Below are 16,686 nucleotides of genomic sequence, written 5' to 3' on the forward strand. Positions count from 1 at the left end.
GTTAAAAGTTCTTTGAAAAGAAGAAAATTGACATAGATCAGAAACTCAGCTCTACATAAAAAATGAAATAGCATCAAAGAAGGAATAATGATAAAACTTTTTATAAAAACTTTTTATTTTCCTTAAGTGATCTAATAGCTTGTTCAAAATAATAATAGGAACAATATTTGATTATGAATGCTTATGTATCTATCATATATACATCTTGAAGTGAAGTCGGTCGCTTGTGTCCGACTCTTTGCAACCCCTATACCAGGCTCCTCAATCCGCGGAATTCTCCAAGCAAGAATACTGGAGTGGGTTGCCATTTCCTTCTCCAGGGGATCTTCCCCACCCAGGGATCAAACCTGGGTCTCCCTCATTATAGGCAGACGCTTTACCATCTAAGCCACCAGGGAAGCCCTTATACATCTTATATATATGTATATACATACATACACATATACCTATGTGTGTGTGTATGTATATATATATATATGTAATATGCTTATATAATAAGTGAAATGAGTGACATCAGTGATACAAGGGACAGGGAGGAATTAGGATTATTTCCTTATTATTAGTCATTCACATGACCCAAGAAATTGTATAGTGTTATTTGAAAATGAGCTTGTATTAATTGTAAATGTGTATTCTGACTCTAGTGCAACCACTAAAAAAAGAAAAGAAAGAAAAGTATAACTGATATCCCAAGAAAGAGAAAATGGAATCATATAAAATGCTCAGTTGAAACTGCAAAAGGCAGAAAAAGTGGAAGACAAATAACCTCAAGGAACATGGGCAACAAATTGAGAACAGTATCAAATAAAATAGATATTAATCCAACCATATCAATAATCCCTTTGAATGTCAGTAGTCTGCATGCACTAATTAAAAGACAAAAATTGCCAAAGTAGATAAAAATACAAGAAACAAACAAGTGGTTGTCTACAAGAAATGCACTAAGTATAAAGACACATGTAGATATACCATTCTAACACTAATCAAAGGAGTGGCTCTTTAATTTGCATCAGAGCAGATTTCAAAGCAAGAAAGTTATCAGGGATAAAGAAGGACACATAATGAACAAGGGGTCACTACTCTAAGAAGACCCAACAATCCTAATGTATACACATTTAACAGCATCAAACTTTATGAAAAGTACTTGTTAAGCAGAAATCAGGGAAAAGGTTTTAAGGGGTGTGTGTCTCAGATTCTGGAAGAGTTTGGAATGCCCTCTCTACCATTCTTTCAACACTCCTGGATAAATACCAATGTGATTATTCTTTAACCCCCTTTTTCTAGGCTCAATACAGGGCTATTCATGTCTACCCATTTAATTCTCTTCACATAACGTGACCTTATTACAATCTAGTTTGTCGTTTCTTTATATAATTCAGTTTTCCAATAAATTTTGAGTTATCTAAACTTATCGGGAGTTTGTGATGGACAGGGAGGCCTGGCGTGCTGCGATTCATGGGGTCGCAAAGAGTTGGACACGACTGAGCGACTGACCTGAACTGAACCTTAATGTAGCAAACCATGAAATCCTCAACAATGCATATGCAAAACCTACCTGAGACAGGTCACATCTGCAAGTGGTTAATCTCAGATGTATTATGAGGGTTCTAGTAGCATTCTTCTTCAATTCCTGACTTCTTCTGACCATGTCCCCAAATTCTGGAGGTGCTCTCTATACTGCCCACAAAGACAGCAAATGTGTGTTAGAATCTGAAAGTGCTAGAAGACTCTGGAGGGAAAGAGGAACTGAATTTATACTGTCCTGAAACAAATTTGGTCATACAGAGGCTGTCTCACATGGTTCTTTTATGTCTGATGCAGCTCAAGTATACAGATAGCTGATCCCCTGGAGTTTGTGGTAACAGAGCTCCTAACAGCTTGACTGGTTTAAATAGCAGTATTTTATTTCTTATAGTTCTTGAGGCTGAGAAGTCCAAGATTAAGGTGCCAACAGATTCTATTTCTAGTGAGAGCTCTGGCTGGCAGACAGTGGGCTTCTTGGAGAGAGAGGGGTGAGCTCTAGTCTCTTCCCATTCTTAAAAAGGCACTAATCCCATCACAGGGGCCTCTCCCTCATGACCTCATCTAAACCTAATTATGTCCCTAAAGCTTCTCCTCCAACTACCATCATATTAGTTAAGATTTCAAACTATAGGGATTTCCCTGGTGGCTCAGAGGGTAAAGCGTCTGTCTACAATGCGGGAGACCCAGGTTCAATCCCTGGGTCGGGAAGATCCCCTGGAGAAGGAAATAGCAGTCCACTCTAGTACTATTGCCTGGAAAATCCCATGGACAGAGGAGCCTGGTAGGCTACAGTCCATGGGGTGGCAAAGAGTCGGATGTACTGAGTGACTTCACTTTCAATTTCTTTCACTTTCAAACTATGAATTTGGGGAGGACACATACATTCAGTCCATAGCAAATACCACTGGGTTCTTTTGTACCAAATATTTTCCATTAAATAGGGAAATGGTAGACAGGTTTTGGGACACATACAGTTGTTTTGGTACAGAGCCCAAATGAATTCTAGAACAGAGAGGTTTGTTTCTAACCAGCTTCTTAAATGAGCTTTAAGTAAAAGGTGAAGGAAATTAATGTACCTAGAGATGTTGTACCATGATTTTGCCAAAGATTGTCCAGGGTCTTTTAAGGCCACAATCAGAGACAAGACTAGACCTTTCCATCCCTCCTCTGCTCTTCTGGACGCCAAAGCACTGCCTTTCTCCAAAAAGAAAAATTAAAAACACAAATTCTCAAGTGGTTTGATAGTAATTCAGACCAACAAATTTTACTTTCCATTAAAAGTCACCAGCTGTCATGTGCTTAGCTTTAAATGGGAATAACTTGCTCTCAAAGAACATTTTTCAGTTGATGTCACTTGTGAGTTTTATTTTCTCCTAATAAAAAATGGATTTGCATTATTGTGGCTTTGGTGACAGGAAACCCCTGCTTGGAGGCCTGACTTGGTGATCCGCCCATGCCCTGAGGAAAGCTAATTGTTTTACCAGCCAACTCAGGACTAACACTGTGGTCAGGAGAGGCCTTTGAGGGGACAGAGGAGAGGGGTGGTGATAATGTTCAGGCTTCTTGCAGGGAGGGTCTCATGGGGCTTCTTCCCTTAAAAAAACAAACCAAAAAAGGCATTAGAAAGATGCTTTTAGAGCAGGGTGTAGGGAGCAAGGGCTTTCCTGATAGCTCAGTTGGTAAAGAATCTGCCTGCAATGCAGGAGACCCCAGTTCGTTTCCTGGGTTGTGAAGATCTGCTGGAGAAGGGACAGGCTACCCACTCCAGTATCCTTGGGCTTCCCTTGTGGCTCCGCTGGTAAAGAATCAGCCTGCAATGCGGGAGACCTGGGTTCAATCCCTGGGTTAGGAAGATCCCCTGGGGAAGGGAAAGGTTACCCACTCCAGTATTGTGGCCTCGAGAATTCAAAAGCAGGGGACTGAGTATGCCCCCTGCACTCAACACCACCAAAGCAGTGGGCAAAACACCAAAGCCACCCCACCCTTCCAGCCTGACCCCTGGACACACTCCTATCCTCACCCCATATAAGGAACAGGCTCGGCCCACCCCCAGTGAGCAAGCAAGCAAGGAAACTTGTTGTTTGTTCTCACTCACCCCTGCTGCAGCAGGATCCCCAATAAAGCATTGCCTGGGTGGGGGGAAGTGCTTTTAGGTATGGGGATTGGAGAGAGGAGCGACTCATTTTAATGTGATTACCAGTTTGAGGGAGGCAGCCCTTCTGATACGTGTGTGCTCAGAGACTGGGACCAAATCTCTGCCACAGCTCATCTCAGAGAAGTGTCACTGTGGCCCCACCACTCTGGGCAACGGCCTAGACATCTCTTTTCTGTTGGCCACTGGAAGAATCTCATCACAAGTCTCAAGAACAAAACAAACCAAATCAAAAAGAGTCTCTGCACTGAAGCTCCTGAAGCCTGAACCCTGTCAAGTGCAGCCACAACTCTGTGGACACTCAGGAGCTGCCCGCTGCAGGGCCCTGTGATGACCATCTGCTCGGCAGGCAGGAGGGTGACACCGAGGACCTGGAGGCACCGTCGACCTAGGTCCTCAGAAGGGCTCTGGGGGCTCTCTCACCTCGCCGGCCCCTGATGTGCACACCCACACACACGAGTATCACACACAGCAACTGTGGGCAAGCTCCCTGTGGAAACAGCAACATCCGAACCTGGGGCCATGACAAGGGCCCTCCCAGCGGAGGAAAAGCTCTCCCCACCCGTCCGCCTCGTCTCAGTGCTCACAGTGAGGACTCAGGGAGTGTCCGAGGATTCCTGAATACTGTTCTTGACGGACACCAAAGCGCTCTCCTCCTCCTCCAAACGTGGAGCTCTGGGGCTACCCCCAGGGAAGACGCCTCTGGCAGCGCCCAGCCCTCCGAGCCACTGGGGCCAGCTCCAGGAACACTGAATTCTGGCCACACTTGCAGCCAAACCTGGTTACTTTAGATTCCCTCTCCCCACTTGTCTTTTCAAGCTGGAGCCAGCCAAGGTATTCGTCATATTTCCAAGCTACCCTGCTGCTTGATTTATGCTCTGACAGGGCAGAAGGGAAGACTCCAGAGTGGGGTGGGGCAGGGGGGTGAAGGCGGGTCTGGGTTGGCAGGGGGTTGAGGGGTACTGAAGGGTCCTGTCATCCTAGGTAGGGGTCACTGAGGGTGTCGCCAGTTTTAGGATCGACTCTGTTCAGTTAGTGCTGAGGCGCACACAGGCTCTGTCTCAGGGGAACAGAGATGATATCCCTCTGTCTCCCTCCCTCTCATGTTGAGGTACGGCCATAAAAGGAGTGAAGCTTCACTTGCCCTCTCACTGGGCTTCACCTAAAAGGGCTTTCAGAAAAATTTCCAGCCTTCTCCTGCGGGACATTGGATGCGGTCTCGTTGGCCAAAGAGAAAACGAGTAACAGATGAAGCTCATACAGATGAAGAGGCCAAAACCGAAATGTTAATCACCTCAAAATATGCACTGCTCCCTCCAAAACCGCTCTTGGCTCGCCTCAGAGGATCTCTGATTGGAGACTTTTCCCCCATGGGGTGGGGGGGTCTGCTGCTGATATTCGGGGTTACATTTGAGGGTCCAAGCTGCAAGAAGATACAGAATTATCATTCAGGGCACTTAACGCGCCCATTGTGGTGATTTGAAATGGCTGGAGTATTGACTGGCCCCTCTTGGTTAAAAGAATCCCACTAGGACGCTCCCATAAAAGCTCAAGATGCTGTCATCCAAGATGAATAAAAATGCCTCTTTTGATTCCACTGCATATGAAAACATGAGATCATTGGAATATATTTAGAGTGAGATTTGGCAGTGTATTCATGTTTACAATTCTTGGACTTGAAACTCTAATGTGAACCGGAGGCTCTCTTTTCCCTCTTCACCTTCTTTTCTTTCTCTAGGAGGGTGAAGGCCTGTTCCAAGAGTTCAGAATCCCTTTCCTTATTAGATTCTGAAGTTAACATTGCTCTGTGATTGATGACATGCTCATTGCCACTGACCAGCTTTAGAGGCCCCATCTTGAGGTGTTAATGTATTAATCGGACCACTGAAGTGACTCCACACCAGGGCGAAGCATCCATTGGGTTTGAGCAGAATATCTAAAAATACAGGCTTTTCCTCAGTTCTTTGAATCATGACTCGGTCTGATTGCATGAGGGAGAAGTCTATGATACCTTATGGTCACTGACTCCTGTTAATACATAGATTTGGGGTTCTTTATGGAGCCTTTAGGAGCAGCATGGAATCAATAAGAAGCTGCCTGTGCTCTGCTGTCTGGTACTATCTCATCTTTAAGGGCTCTTGTTCTCAATACTGGCTACTTGTTAGAATCATCAGGAAGCCTTAAAAAGCACTGATGCCTAGTCCCCAACCCACAGCGACTCTGATTGTATTGATCTAGGGTACAGCTGGGCAACAAAAGTTTTAAAAACAGTAATATACTCTATTTCAAATTTTAAAAAATAATCATTTATCACAGTGGTAAAGAATCTACCTGCCAATACAGGAGACACAAGAGACTCAGGTTCAATCCCTGAGTCGGGAAGATTTCCTGGAGTAGGAAATGACAACCCACTACAATATTCTTGCCTGAAGAACCCCATGGACAGAGGAACCTGCCGGGCTACAGTCCATGGGGTTGCAAAGAGTCAAACAGGACTAAATGACTAAACAATAACAATTAAAATATCAGAAAAAATTGGAAGAATATTCATCAATATGTTGATTATCTCCGAGTGGTAGAATCGAGAGGAAATTTTATTCATTTCTATACTTTTCTATATGACCTGAATTTTTATTGCAACAAAGCAAAATGCAATGAAACAAATTACTGGTATAAAGAAAGGGAACACTATTTCTCACTTGAAAGAAGCTCAAGATACTCAGAACTCTTCATCTTCCACCACAACCTGATGCCCTCCTGCATCCCCAGTTCTGAGAGTGGCACTGGATCTGCACAGCCGCACTTACTCAGTGCTCCTCCCCGCCTCCCATCTTCCCCAGCTCCGCTCACTTCATCTTCATTCATTAAGCATCCTTAATACTTCTGACATTTCTCTGCCTCTGGCCACACAGGCTCCCCATCCTCTGCTACCTTGATGTGGGTCTCCCATGATCTCGCTTCCATGCTGATGGCACTGGCTCCTCAGCAGGCTCTGTCCTGGAGGCTGCAGCGTGGCAGTCCTCCAGGGCACACTGCAGCCACATGTGCCCTATACCCCACGCCTGGTCTCAGCACTCACCTGCTTCAAGCCTTCAATGACATCCTCTATTTCCAGAGCATGCTGCAGTTCCTCACATGGCTTACCAGGCCCTCTGTGACCTGCCCTGCCCTCTCTCAGAGCCCCTGGCCCTGCACCCTTCCCCCCAACCGTGTACACCAGAGACCTCCAAACATCACCTGTGCTTGTACTTCTGTGCTTGGAAGGCCCTTCCCTCCCACACTAACCATTTTCCCCTAGTAAACTCCTACCCCTCAACTTTCTGCTGGGGCCGCCTTCTCCAAGGAGTCTTTGCTTTACTGGATCTCAACACCCAGTCTCTCTCACATCCACCTGTACCTGTGTCTTTAAGTCTAGTGTTGGTTATTTGTGTGTGTGTCCGTCTGTCCATCTCCCACACTGCTCTCTGACCTCCTTGAGGATTAGGACCTCTCACCTTTGTGCCCCAGCACTGCTCACATTGCCCGACAGGTCCCAGGTGTTCAATGTATGAGGTAAGGAGTGGATGGATAATATCGATCCCTTACATTTATACAGCTCTCTGATTTTTCAGAGCATTTCTGTATCTGTTTGGGGGTGGATGTTGTGACTTCAAATTGTCTTCAGAAGTACCACCTGCATCCTCTGCACTCTAATTTATCCTCCAGGCAAGTCTGAAAGAGAGGAACCATTTATTCTTCCTCCTTTTTCTGGTAGTGAAAGTGAGGTACGTGATAATGGAGGGCTGGTGGGGGAGCTGCTGCCCAAGGCCATATGTTTGGCATGTTGAAGACCCAGGAGACAGACTCTCTTCCTGGGTTCTTCGCCCTCACCGCCTTATTTCTTCAGCACTTTGGCTCCACTGGCCTGGCTCCCAAGTCTGCCCTGGGCAATTGCCCACAGAAAAATGGAGATTGTCATTCATTAAAAAAAATTCTGCCTCCCCCATTTTCCAATCATGCTTTCAGAAAGGAAGAGAGGGGAAACCAGGAGAAATGTGGAAACTGAAGCTCTGCTGAGTTTAAGATGAGCTACTCAAGGGTCTGCAGTCTACCACTATCCACCTTCTCTGGAGAGAAAGCAGACTCAGTATGTGTGGATTTCTCCTCAGGAGGAAGTAACACACTCACTAACCCCTTCCACTTTAACCAGGCCTGGGCTGCCAGGCACTCCTTTCCAGAGGGTCGTCAGCGGGAGAAAGAGCAGAGCAACCTGTCTTCTGACTCAGTGGCACGTCCTAAGACTGGACACAGTGACCAAAACCATGACTCATGGCTTTGCCCATCAAGCCAGGGTTGGAAGAATAGCATTAGGAGGGCCTTGTCTCTGGCACACTTGGAGTCATCCTCACTTGATCTTTGCATTAAGTCTGGTCCAGAGAAGGCTCCTGGGCCCCTGTCTACTCAAGCAGGCATTGGAGGAGGTCATCAGGAAGATGTGGGAATCAAAGACCCCTCACCTCTCCCCTGGTCCCTGCACTAGGAGCTGCCCAAGGACACAGCCTTGAAATAGTGAGCTGTTGTTGAGACCATCTGGACAGTATATGTGACTCAACCCAGCTAAGCCCTCTGTATAAACTTTTAAGATTCTGGCAGGGAATGTGCAAAGATCGACTCTTCTTGAAGCTGCCCAAGACAAGCCTTATATGTCAGTCCCCTCATTTATCAAATCTGCCACCTACCAATTTAATCTGCAATGGCCCGCCTCTTTCCTAGTCTTTCCCTGCCCTCTGAGTACTGGGGGTCTGTTTCTGACAACATTCAGGGAAGCACCCAAGGTTTTGAATTAACAGCAGGGCCAAAGGTGCATCTTCACCAGGCCCTTCCCAGGAAAGCGCAGAGGTGGGGGTGGGGGTGGGGAGGTTGTGAAGGTCAGGAGTAGGAGGGTGGGGCAGGGAGGATTGTTGCCCCCACCTCAGATTCTCCTATAAGCTATAGGATGGAGCCCTGGTACAGGCATGTCCCTCCAAGGAGAAGGAAGTCACATAGTGGAGCTCCACCAACTCTTAACAGGCACCTATAGTGTGCTATATACTATGCCAGGAGCCAGTTGAAAGTCACTCAATTGTGTCTGACTCTTTGTGACCCCATGGACTATACAGTCAACGGAATTCTCCAGGCCAGAATACTGGAGTGGGTAGCCTTTCCCTTCTCCAGGGGAGCCAGTTAGGTAGGGATAAATTAGACATGGCTCCACACCAGAAAAACAAGACATGTACACACGTAGGCAAATAACCATGATGCCTGGAAAACGGTGACAGAGAGGCAAACAAGGTGCCATGCGAGTTTAGGGAAGATGATTTCCAGATGGGGAGTCAGCAAAGACTTCCTGGGAGAGAGAGCATTATTTAAGCTGAAACTTGAAGTGAGAGTAAAATTTGGACAAGAAATATTGTTGATTGAGGATAGAGAGAGATGGAATAGTAAAGATAATAAAGGCTTTTCAAGTTGCATTGTCTATGATTGGGCTGCTGCTGCTAAGTCACTTCAGTCGTGTCCGACTTCGTGCTACCCCATAGACGGCAGCCCACCAGGCTCCCCCGTCCCTGGGATTCTCCAGGCAAGAACACTGGAGTGAGTTGCCATTTCCCTCTCCAATGCACGCAAGTGAGAAGTGAGAGTGAAGTCGCTCAGTCGTGTCCAACTTTTAGCGACCCCATGGACTGCAGCCTACCAGGCTCCTCCGTCCATGGGATTTTCCAGGCAAGAGTACTGGAGTGGGGTGCCATTGCCTTCTCCGATGATTGGGCTAAATCACATGAAATTGCGGATATTTTCCTGTTTTACTTACAGTAACATTGATTTCAGATGGCTCAACATAATACTTCCCAGGTGAGGAGAGACAGGAAAACACAGGTTGTAGAGAGGAAACAAGGCAGAAGTCCAGCGTCTGTCAGTAGCTGGCAAACATGCACTTAGTTTCACCTTTTGTCAACGTGTTGATAGAAATATCCTTGGGATGGCTTTTTTTTTTTTTTTTTTTACTTTCTCCAAAAGAGACTGATACTGTGAGGTTTGTCTATTGTCCAAAGACTTGAACTTTAGAATCAGACTGAAATAATGAGTTGCTGGAAAGCAGTGTTGCATCCCCAAGTCTGAAAGATTTTAGTTTAAATCCTGGCTCTACAACTTGTGAGCTATGCTGCCAGTTTCATAACTTTCTGACTCATACTTTTCTCACCTGAAAAATGGTGATAATAATTGTATAGTAGTAACAGTATAGTATTGTAGTAAAAGTAATAGTATTTCCCATAACATCTTATAGAAAAATCCAAACGAACTTTTTGGCCAACCCAATACTTCCCTTCTAGGACTTCCCAGGTTATCCAGTGGCTAAGACTCCTCAGTCCCAATGCTGGCAACCCAGGTTTGATCCCTGGTCAGGGAACTAGATCCCACATGCCACAACTAAGACCTACTACAGCCAAATAAATAAATTGAAAAAAAAAAAGACTTCCCTTCCTCGTAAGATCATGGAATTGAATACATGAGTTGGTGCCTGCATGGCTTAGCATAATAGCTAGCCCTCAGAAAGTGCCCAGCAGCTGTTTGACTGTAACCTATGTCAAGAGGCACCGAGAAGGACACTGTGTCCACAAATCATAAAGGGAATTCCATCCTCAGTCCCTTGGCTTGTTTCAGTGGAGACAGCAAGACGGAGACCTATTTTAGTGCCCACTTTAGTCACAGGAGAAGAGGGAAGGAAGACACAAGGAAACATAGAATACTTCAGTTTCTCAGGCCGAAATAACAAGGGCTTGATGCGATCCTATAAAGCCATTCAGTTGCTTTCAGCCCTCAAGCAAACCTGCTAAGGAATTTCATGTTCCCAGGTCTCCCCTGGCAGGCACCCCTGGCACAGAGATGGGTTGTTTTGAGCAACGGGGTTTCTGCAAGCTACCAAGTCAACCCCCCAGGAGCAGTTCCCAGGAGAGAGCGGTGATGTCAGAACAGCAGGCTGGCTTGGGCACCAGCGGTGCAGGAAAAACAGATGCTGGGCTTTCCAGGGAAGTAATTCTTGGCCACTCAGGGAAATATAAAACCAGAGAGGTGAGGCGGTGAAGGACACATCCTGACCAGAAAGCGCAGGGTCGGGACAGGCTCCTGGGTAGGGCTTCTGGCCCAGCGGGGTGTGAGCTGACTTACCCAGGTTGGTTCCCTGCATTCTAATGTTGGTTTCACTGCATTCTAAGCCATCTCCTGCTGGGCGTGGGGACAAGGTCCCATCAGCACCAGAAGACTGGCTTGTGTATTTTATAATCATCATCAATAAGAATTTTAAAATGAAATTTAGGGTTCTAAAGTAAAGAGTGTTTGTGATGGGGCACTGCTTTGAGAGTAAGAAACTGGAGTGTCAGGGAACATTCTCTGCCAGCCCGCCTGACCCTCCTGCCTGCCCTTCGCCCACATCACTGCTGTCCTCGGTGACCCAGCCTCATCCAGGGGCCAGCAGCCCAGTTTCCTGTTCCTGCAGGTTCCTGAGGCCGGGCTCAGCAGGCATCTTCCCATTTTTCTGTCGATCTTTTACCACCCTTTCCCGCCTTCCTCCCCCGCAAAAAAATGGATGGAGCTGGGGGCAGGAGTGGCTTGTGAACACCCTGAGACAAGGGTCCTCTTCGGGGACCCCTGTAAAAACCCTGAGGGCAGCACTTCTCTCTGCAGCCCTAAACAGTTTCCTCGCGGTTTGAAATTTTCATTCAAGTCACCATTTCCAGTCCTGCTGACAAGTCTTTGGGGTCGGAAAATGGCTCCGGCTGGGAGCAGCAGCTGGGGGAGCAGACGGCCAGGCCTGGCCTGGGCGTTGACTGCTGGGAGCCTTCCCAGAGGCCAGGCGACCATTTCATGCTGAGAGATCGGTTCCTCCCGCCCCCACTGAGAGGGACCACAGGCCAGCACCCTCCTGCCACGCAGAAAGAAGCTCCAGGCCTCCGCGCTCAGGAGGGCGGCTTCTTGATCATTCTCTGCACCGTCAGCAGGCCCTGCTCGAGCTGCCCTTCACCTCACCCCATCCAGGGAGCTCCGGAGAATTTCCCCTCCAGTTTCAAAGACAGCATCTCCCTCCACTCGGCCCCACCGTGACTCAGCTGCTGCAGAGAGGAGTCTTTTCCCCAGGAAATGACGCTGGACTTGAATCTTGAAAATTGAAGCCAGGGTAAGGGGGCAGAATTCGCAGAAAAACAGGGACAGAAATAGTGGTCCATTCGGCACTTCCAGTGTGTGAGCTGAGCCTGGAGAGAGGCCCGGAGCCAGACCGGAAGCGGCCATCTGAGTCAATGCTTAACAAGCAGCTGGGGGAAGAGTTGGACAAGTTGGTGATGTGTAATGTCTGTGCCAATTTCAGTGGCGTAAATACTTCCCTCCATGGCAGATTTCAATCTACCAGTGGTTTGACAACCAACTCACAAGAATTCCTGAAATTTTAACAATTAGTTTGCCAGCTGATAAAGGCCTAGCTCCAACACCGTAGTTTATCACAAGTCGCATATAAACCCTACCCTCCCAAACTCGTTGGCTGCCACAAAATCCCTACAAAGTCCTTAGGTAGAGGGGCAGCATCAGGTAACTCAGTCTCCCTCACCTTCCTGCTGATAGTTGTTCCTTCTCCCTACCCCACAGACACAGGCATTGAGCTCAGTCACTTTTCCTGGAGTTCCACACAAAAAAAATGCTCACTCACATAATGTAGCCAATTTGTGGAAATGGAGAAGGTCTACATCACAGAGATGCTAATTACATCCAAAGAAATATTAAACTGTCCGTTCTTAAATTTTTCCGTAGCCATTTCCACCATCCCGGGTTTGGTCTCCTTCCATAATTCTTTGTCCCTCTGTCTCCAACCTTGACTGACTCCGTCTGCCCTTAACACCACACCACTCACCTCCCCCATCAAATCCTATCACAGAGAGCAATTTGGTCCTGTTTTGCCACCCCTCACCCAGGCCTGCAATGTTCAGTACATATTCAGTCTATCGATGGCTATTTCAACTCCGAAGGGCCTCTGGGAGGAACACTGACTACTCTTTACACCTGATTAATCAATGCCCATTGATTAATCTTATGAAAGTATAGCCATCATCATTCCTCAAACTATCAGAATTCCTTTGAATATTCACACACTACTAACACAGGTAATAAATAAAAAATTCATTGCAAACAATGAGATACCACTACACATCAATCTGAATGGCCAAAATCCAGCACGATGACAGCCCCGAATGCTTGAAGGGTGTGGAGCAATGGGAACTCTCATTCATTGCTGGTGGAAGTATAAAATGGTTCAGCCACTTCAGAAAGCAGTTTGACACTTTCTTACAAAACTAAACATAGTTTTACCACATGATCCAGCAACTGTACTCCTTGGTATTTACCCAAGTGAATTGAAGCTAAACAAAAACCTGCACATGAAAATTTATAGCAGTTTTATTCATAATTGCCAAAACTCAGAGGCAACCAGGATGTCCTTTGTAGGTAAATGGATAAATAAGTTGTGGTACACCCAGATGATGGAATATCATTCAGCACTAAAAGAAAAATAATGAACTATCAAGGTGTGAAAAGACACAGTGGTGGTTTAGTCTCTAAGTCGTGTCTGACTCTTACAACCCCATGGATTGCAGCCCGCCAAGCTTCTCTGTCTGTGGGATTCTCCAGGCAAGATTGCTGGAGTGGGTTGCCATTTCCTTCTCCAGGAGATCTTCCCAACTCAGGAATCGTACCTGGGTCCCCTGCATTGTAGGCAGATTCTTTACCAACTGAGCTACGAGGCTTAAGTGCATGTTACTAAGTGAAAGAAGCCTAGCTGTAAAGGCTACATACTGTATGATTTCAACTAGATGACATTCAGGAAAAGGCAAAATTATAGAGGCAGTGAAAGGGTCAGTGGTTGCCAAGGGCCGGCACAGGGAGAGAGATGAATAGACAGAGCACAGAGGTTTTTTAGGGCAGCAAAGCTACTCTGTGTGGTGACACAATGGTGATGCAGAGCCTTATACATTCGTCCAAACCCATGGAGCACAATCCACCAAGAGTGAACCCTAAGGTAAACAATGGGCTTTGGGTGATGATGCTGTGTCAGGGCCGGTTCACTGATTACTGTGTCTCTACCTGCTGCTCCGGAGGGGGATGTGGACTGTGTGGGAGACTGCATCTGCTTGGGGTACAAGGGGTAAATGGGAATTCTCTATTTCCCACAGTTTTGCTGTGGACCTGAAACTGTCATGAAATTAAATTCTTTTTTTTTTTTTAATTCATTAATTTAGGACTTCTTGGAGGTCCATTGGTTAGGAATCCGCCTGCCAATGCAGGGGACATAGGTTCTGTCCCTCATCTGGGAGGATTCCACAGCCCTCAGGGCAACTAAGTGCTTGCACCACGACTGCTGAAGCCCGTGTGCCCTAGAGCCCGTGCTCTGCAGCAAGGGAAGCCCCACAATGAGAAGAGAAGCCCGAGCACTGCCACTAGAGAGTAGCCCCCACCTGCCTAAACTAGAGGAAGCCTGCACAGCAATGAAGACCCAGGGCAGCCGAAGGTAAAATAAATAAATAAAAATTCATTCATTTAGCACATTGGATTTTCACAAACATTTAACACTGATTGCACACTTAAAGTGATACCTCCAGGCATTTAATTAAATTCACAAATTTAACATAGCAAATGCTCTTTAAAGCTCTCAATGTATTAAATACACAAAATATTACAATCCCAAAGCTGTTTAATACCCTTACATCAAAACCTGTTATAAAAGTACTAATATTGTGGATTTCACTTTGTTTCTTCTCCTGAATTCTGCACCTTCCTGGGGTGCCAGTTTTGACACTTTCCTAGGATTTCAGTGATTTTTACCAAGTACTATTTTTAGCTTTCTAAGGATTTTAACAATTTAACCAGACCACAAGAAAAAGAAAAAGCACCACCTCAAACTGCTGGAGTTGCAAAATCTGGGTGGTTGAACAATTCATTCTAAGTCAGGATGTCAGGCTAGGGGTTGCAAAGGAGACGAAATCAGGTCAGGAAGCTTCCTTTTCATAACTGTTCTTTGTTTCTTCAGTAAGACTTCTTAAGTCCACACCTTTTGGGAAGGTTTTCTTTTTGACGGCATTGAATTTTCCCCCTCGAATGAGATGAATTCTCATCTTGCTTGGCCAGCATTGACCTAGCCCATTGTCCTGTCATCATGATGAATTGACCTGATCTGTTAGCATTATTAAAAATGCACATCTTCTTGCTGGTGTTGTGTTATAATTTATAAAGACCATCTCCAAGTTTCATTCCCTAAGGGAGCAGGCACTGGGTCTGTAGTGTTGGCTCCTCTCTAGGACCCCATGGAACATGGGGTAACCACCTTCACTCAGTTGTCTGTATCACCCCAAAGTGGGGAAACTGCAGCCTGGACAGTGCCTACTTTTTCTTATACAAGTTGGCTAACTCAGTGTTCCCTGCATTTATTCTTTCCTGCTTTCACAGATAGAAACAAAAATATATCTATCCTTGGTAAACAGATATATAATTAATAGAAGAAAGAAAAGACCTGTTTACATGAAATGCCCCACTTACTAAAGTCAATACAAAGCAACATATGCCATTACAGTCACTGCCCTTTTGTTCTCAAACCACTACTCCATATGCTTAGAGACTTTTGAGAATTATCTTGAACCCATTCTTTCTCTGGCTTGACTTGTTTTAATTAATGCCCTAATGACCAAAGCTTGGCCCAGAAGCCCCTTCGTTTGGCTCCTTTGTCTTTACAGCACCGCCCTTGACATTCTTGAAAGCATTCTTGATTTCTGGCAACAACAAGACGTTCCAGACCCATCCTAATTTTTTTCCAGCCTTGATACCTGGAATCAACTGCGTCTGTGGAATCCTCATTCCTGTGAGTAATATCAGAGCTCACAACCTGGGAGCTTGCGGTGCATGTGAGCACCGGGGGGAATGAGGGATGGGGGCAAGAGTGCCACCCTCGTGGTAACAAACAGAAAAATATTTCTTTTTAAGGTAATGTGTTTATATTACTTTCTCTGACTGAACACAACACGCCTTGTAGCTTCTACTTACTTTTCTCACAGTAGGAGTCATCAGTGACCACTAAGCCTTTTTCTGCAGCTCTCAGCTATTCTCCACACCCCTTCCTGCAAGAGAAAGGGAGGTGGACAGAGATTTACTTCCCCACTGATACAGTCGATGCCCCTGCCTCCCTCACCCTTAGGAGGATGCTGCCCTGCACTGACTTGGTTTTCAACTATTTTCTCCATTGTGCATTCCAAGGGAGTGGGGTGGGGCACAAGACTGACTTTGTCTTTTGGATGAATTCCCCTTGTTTTGAGAATGGACAGGATAGAGGTAGGAAGATCACTGAAGAGCCCGTTGTGGCAGATCAGGAAGAGAGCCTTCAACCAAGGAAGCAACAGGAGAAGTAGGGAGGAGGACAGGGAGTTGGGGGTTATTTGTTGTCTGGATAATAGAAGAAAAAAGGGTACAACCCGTGTGTCTGGCTCTAGCCTCTGAGAGTACGGTGGTACCAGTCGCTGAGATAGAGAGATTGAACACCAGAGGTCTGGGGCGAGTTTGACTTTGACCTATTGAGTCCGAGATGTTTCCATTAAGATGGAAACCTCCAACAGTCAGTTTCAGCTGGACATGTGGGTCAGAATTTCTAACATGAACCACAAGCAGAGAAAGCCTCCCAAGCTAAAAGCAGGTGGTTTGGGGCTGTCTGTTGGCAAAGAATGTTCTCTGGGGGCCATACACAGCTTGGGCTGTTTTCTTGGGAAGACTTGGAAACTTGTCTGTTTTTCTAATTTTCATTTTGTCTGAGTCCTTGCCAGGAATCCCTTATGTTTTTACTTAACACCAGAGTTCCAAAACCAAAATAAGCAAACACCCCAAGAGGCTGGGACCCAAAGAAGGGGCCAGCCACCTCTCCCCATTGCTAATCCTAGAGAAAAGGTAAGGGTGATGGAAAACTGGAACCAAGG

General features: G+C 46.1%; 1 protein-coding gene across 17 annotated transcripts in view; it reads right to left on the reverse strand.

Moving 5' to 3' along the window:
* The window catches only part of ANGPTL1 (angiopoietin like 1), an 80,974-nt gene extending 78,997 nt beyond the window's left edge, over positions 1–1,977 (reverse strand). For 16 of the 17 annotated variants that reach the window (XM_055582790.1, XM_055582791.1, XM_055582770.1 and 13 more), the window contains exon 1: positions 1,556–1,977. The gene's annotated coding sequence lies outside the window, so the exon portion shown is untranslated. Of the gene's footprint in view, positions 1–1,551 lie in introns of all 17 variants that reach the window. The other variant, XM_055582785.1, reaches the window with a different exon arrangement.
* Positions 1,978–16,686: the final 14,709 nt, after the last annotated feature.

The sequence above is a fragment of the Bubalus kerabau genome, chromosome 5 (genome assembly GCF_029407905.1).
Source record: "Bubalus kerabau isolate K-KA32 ecotype Philippines breed swamp buffalo chromosome 5, PCC_UOA_SB_1v2, whole genome shotgun sequence".
NCBI lineage: Eukaryota > Metazoa > Chordata > Mammalia > Artiodactyla > Bovidae > Bubalus > Bubalus kerabau.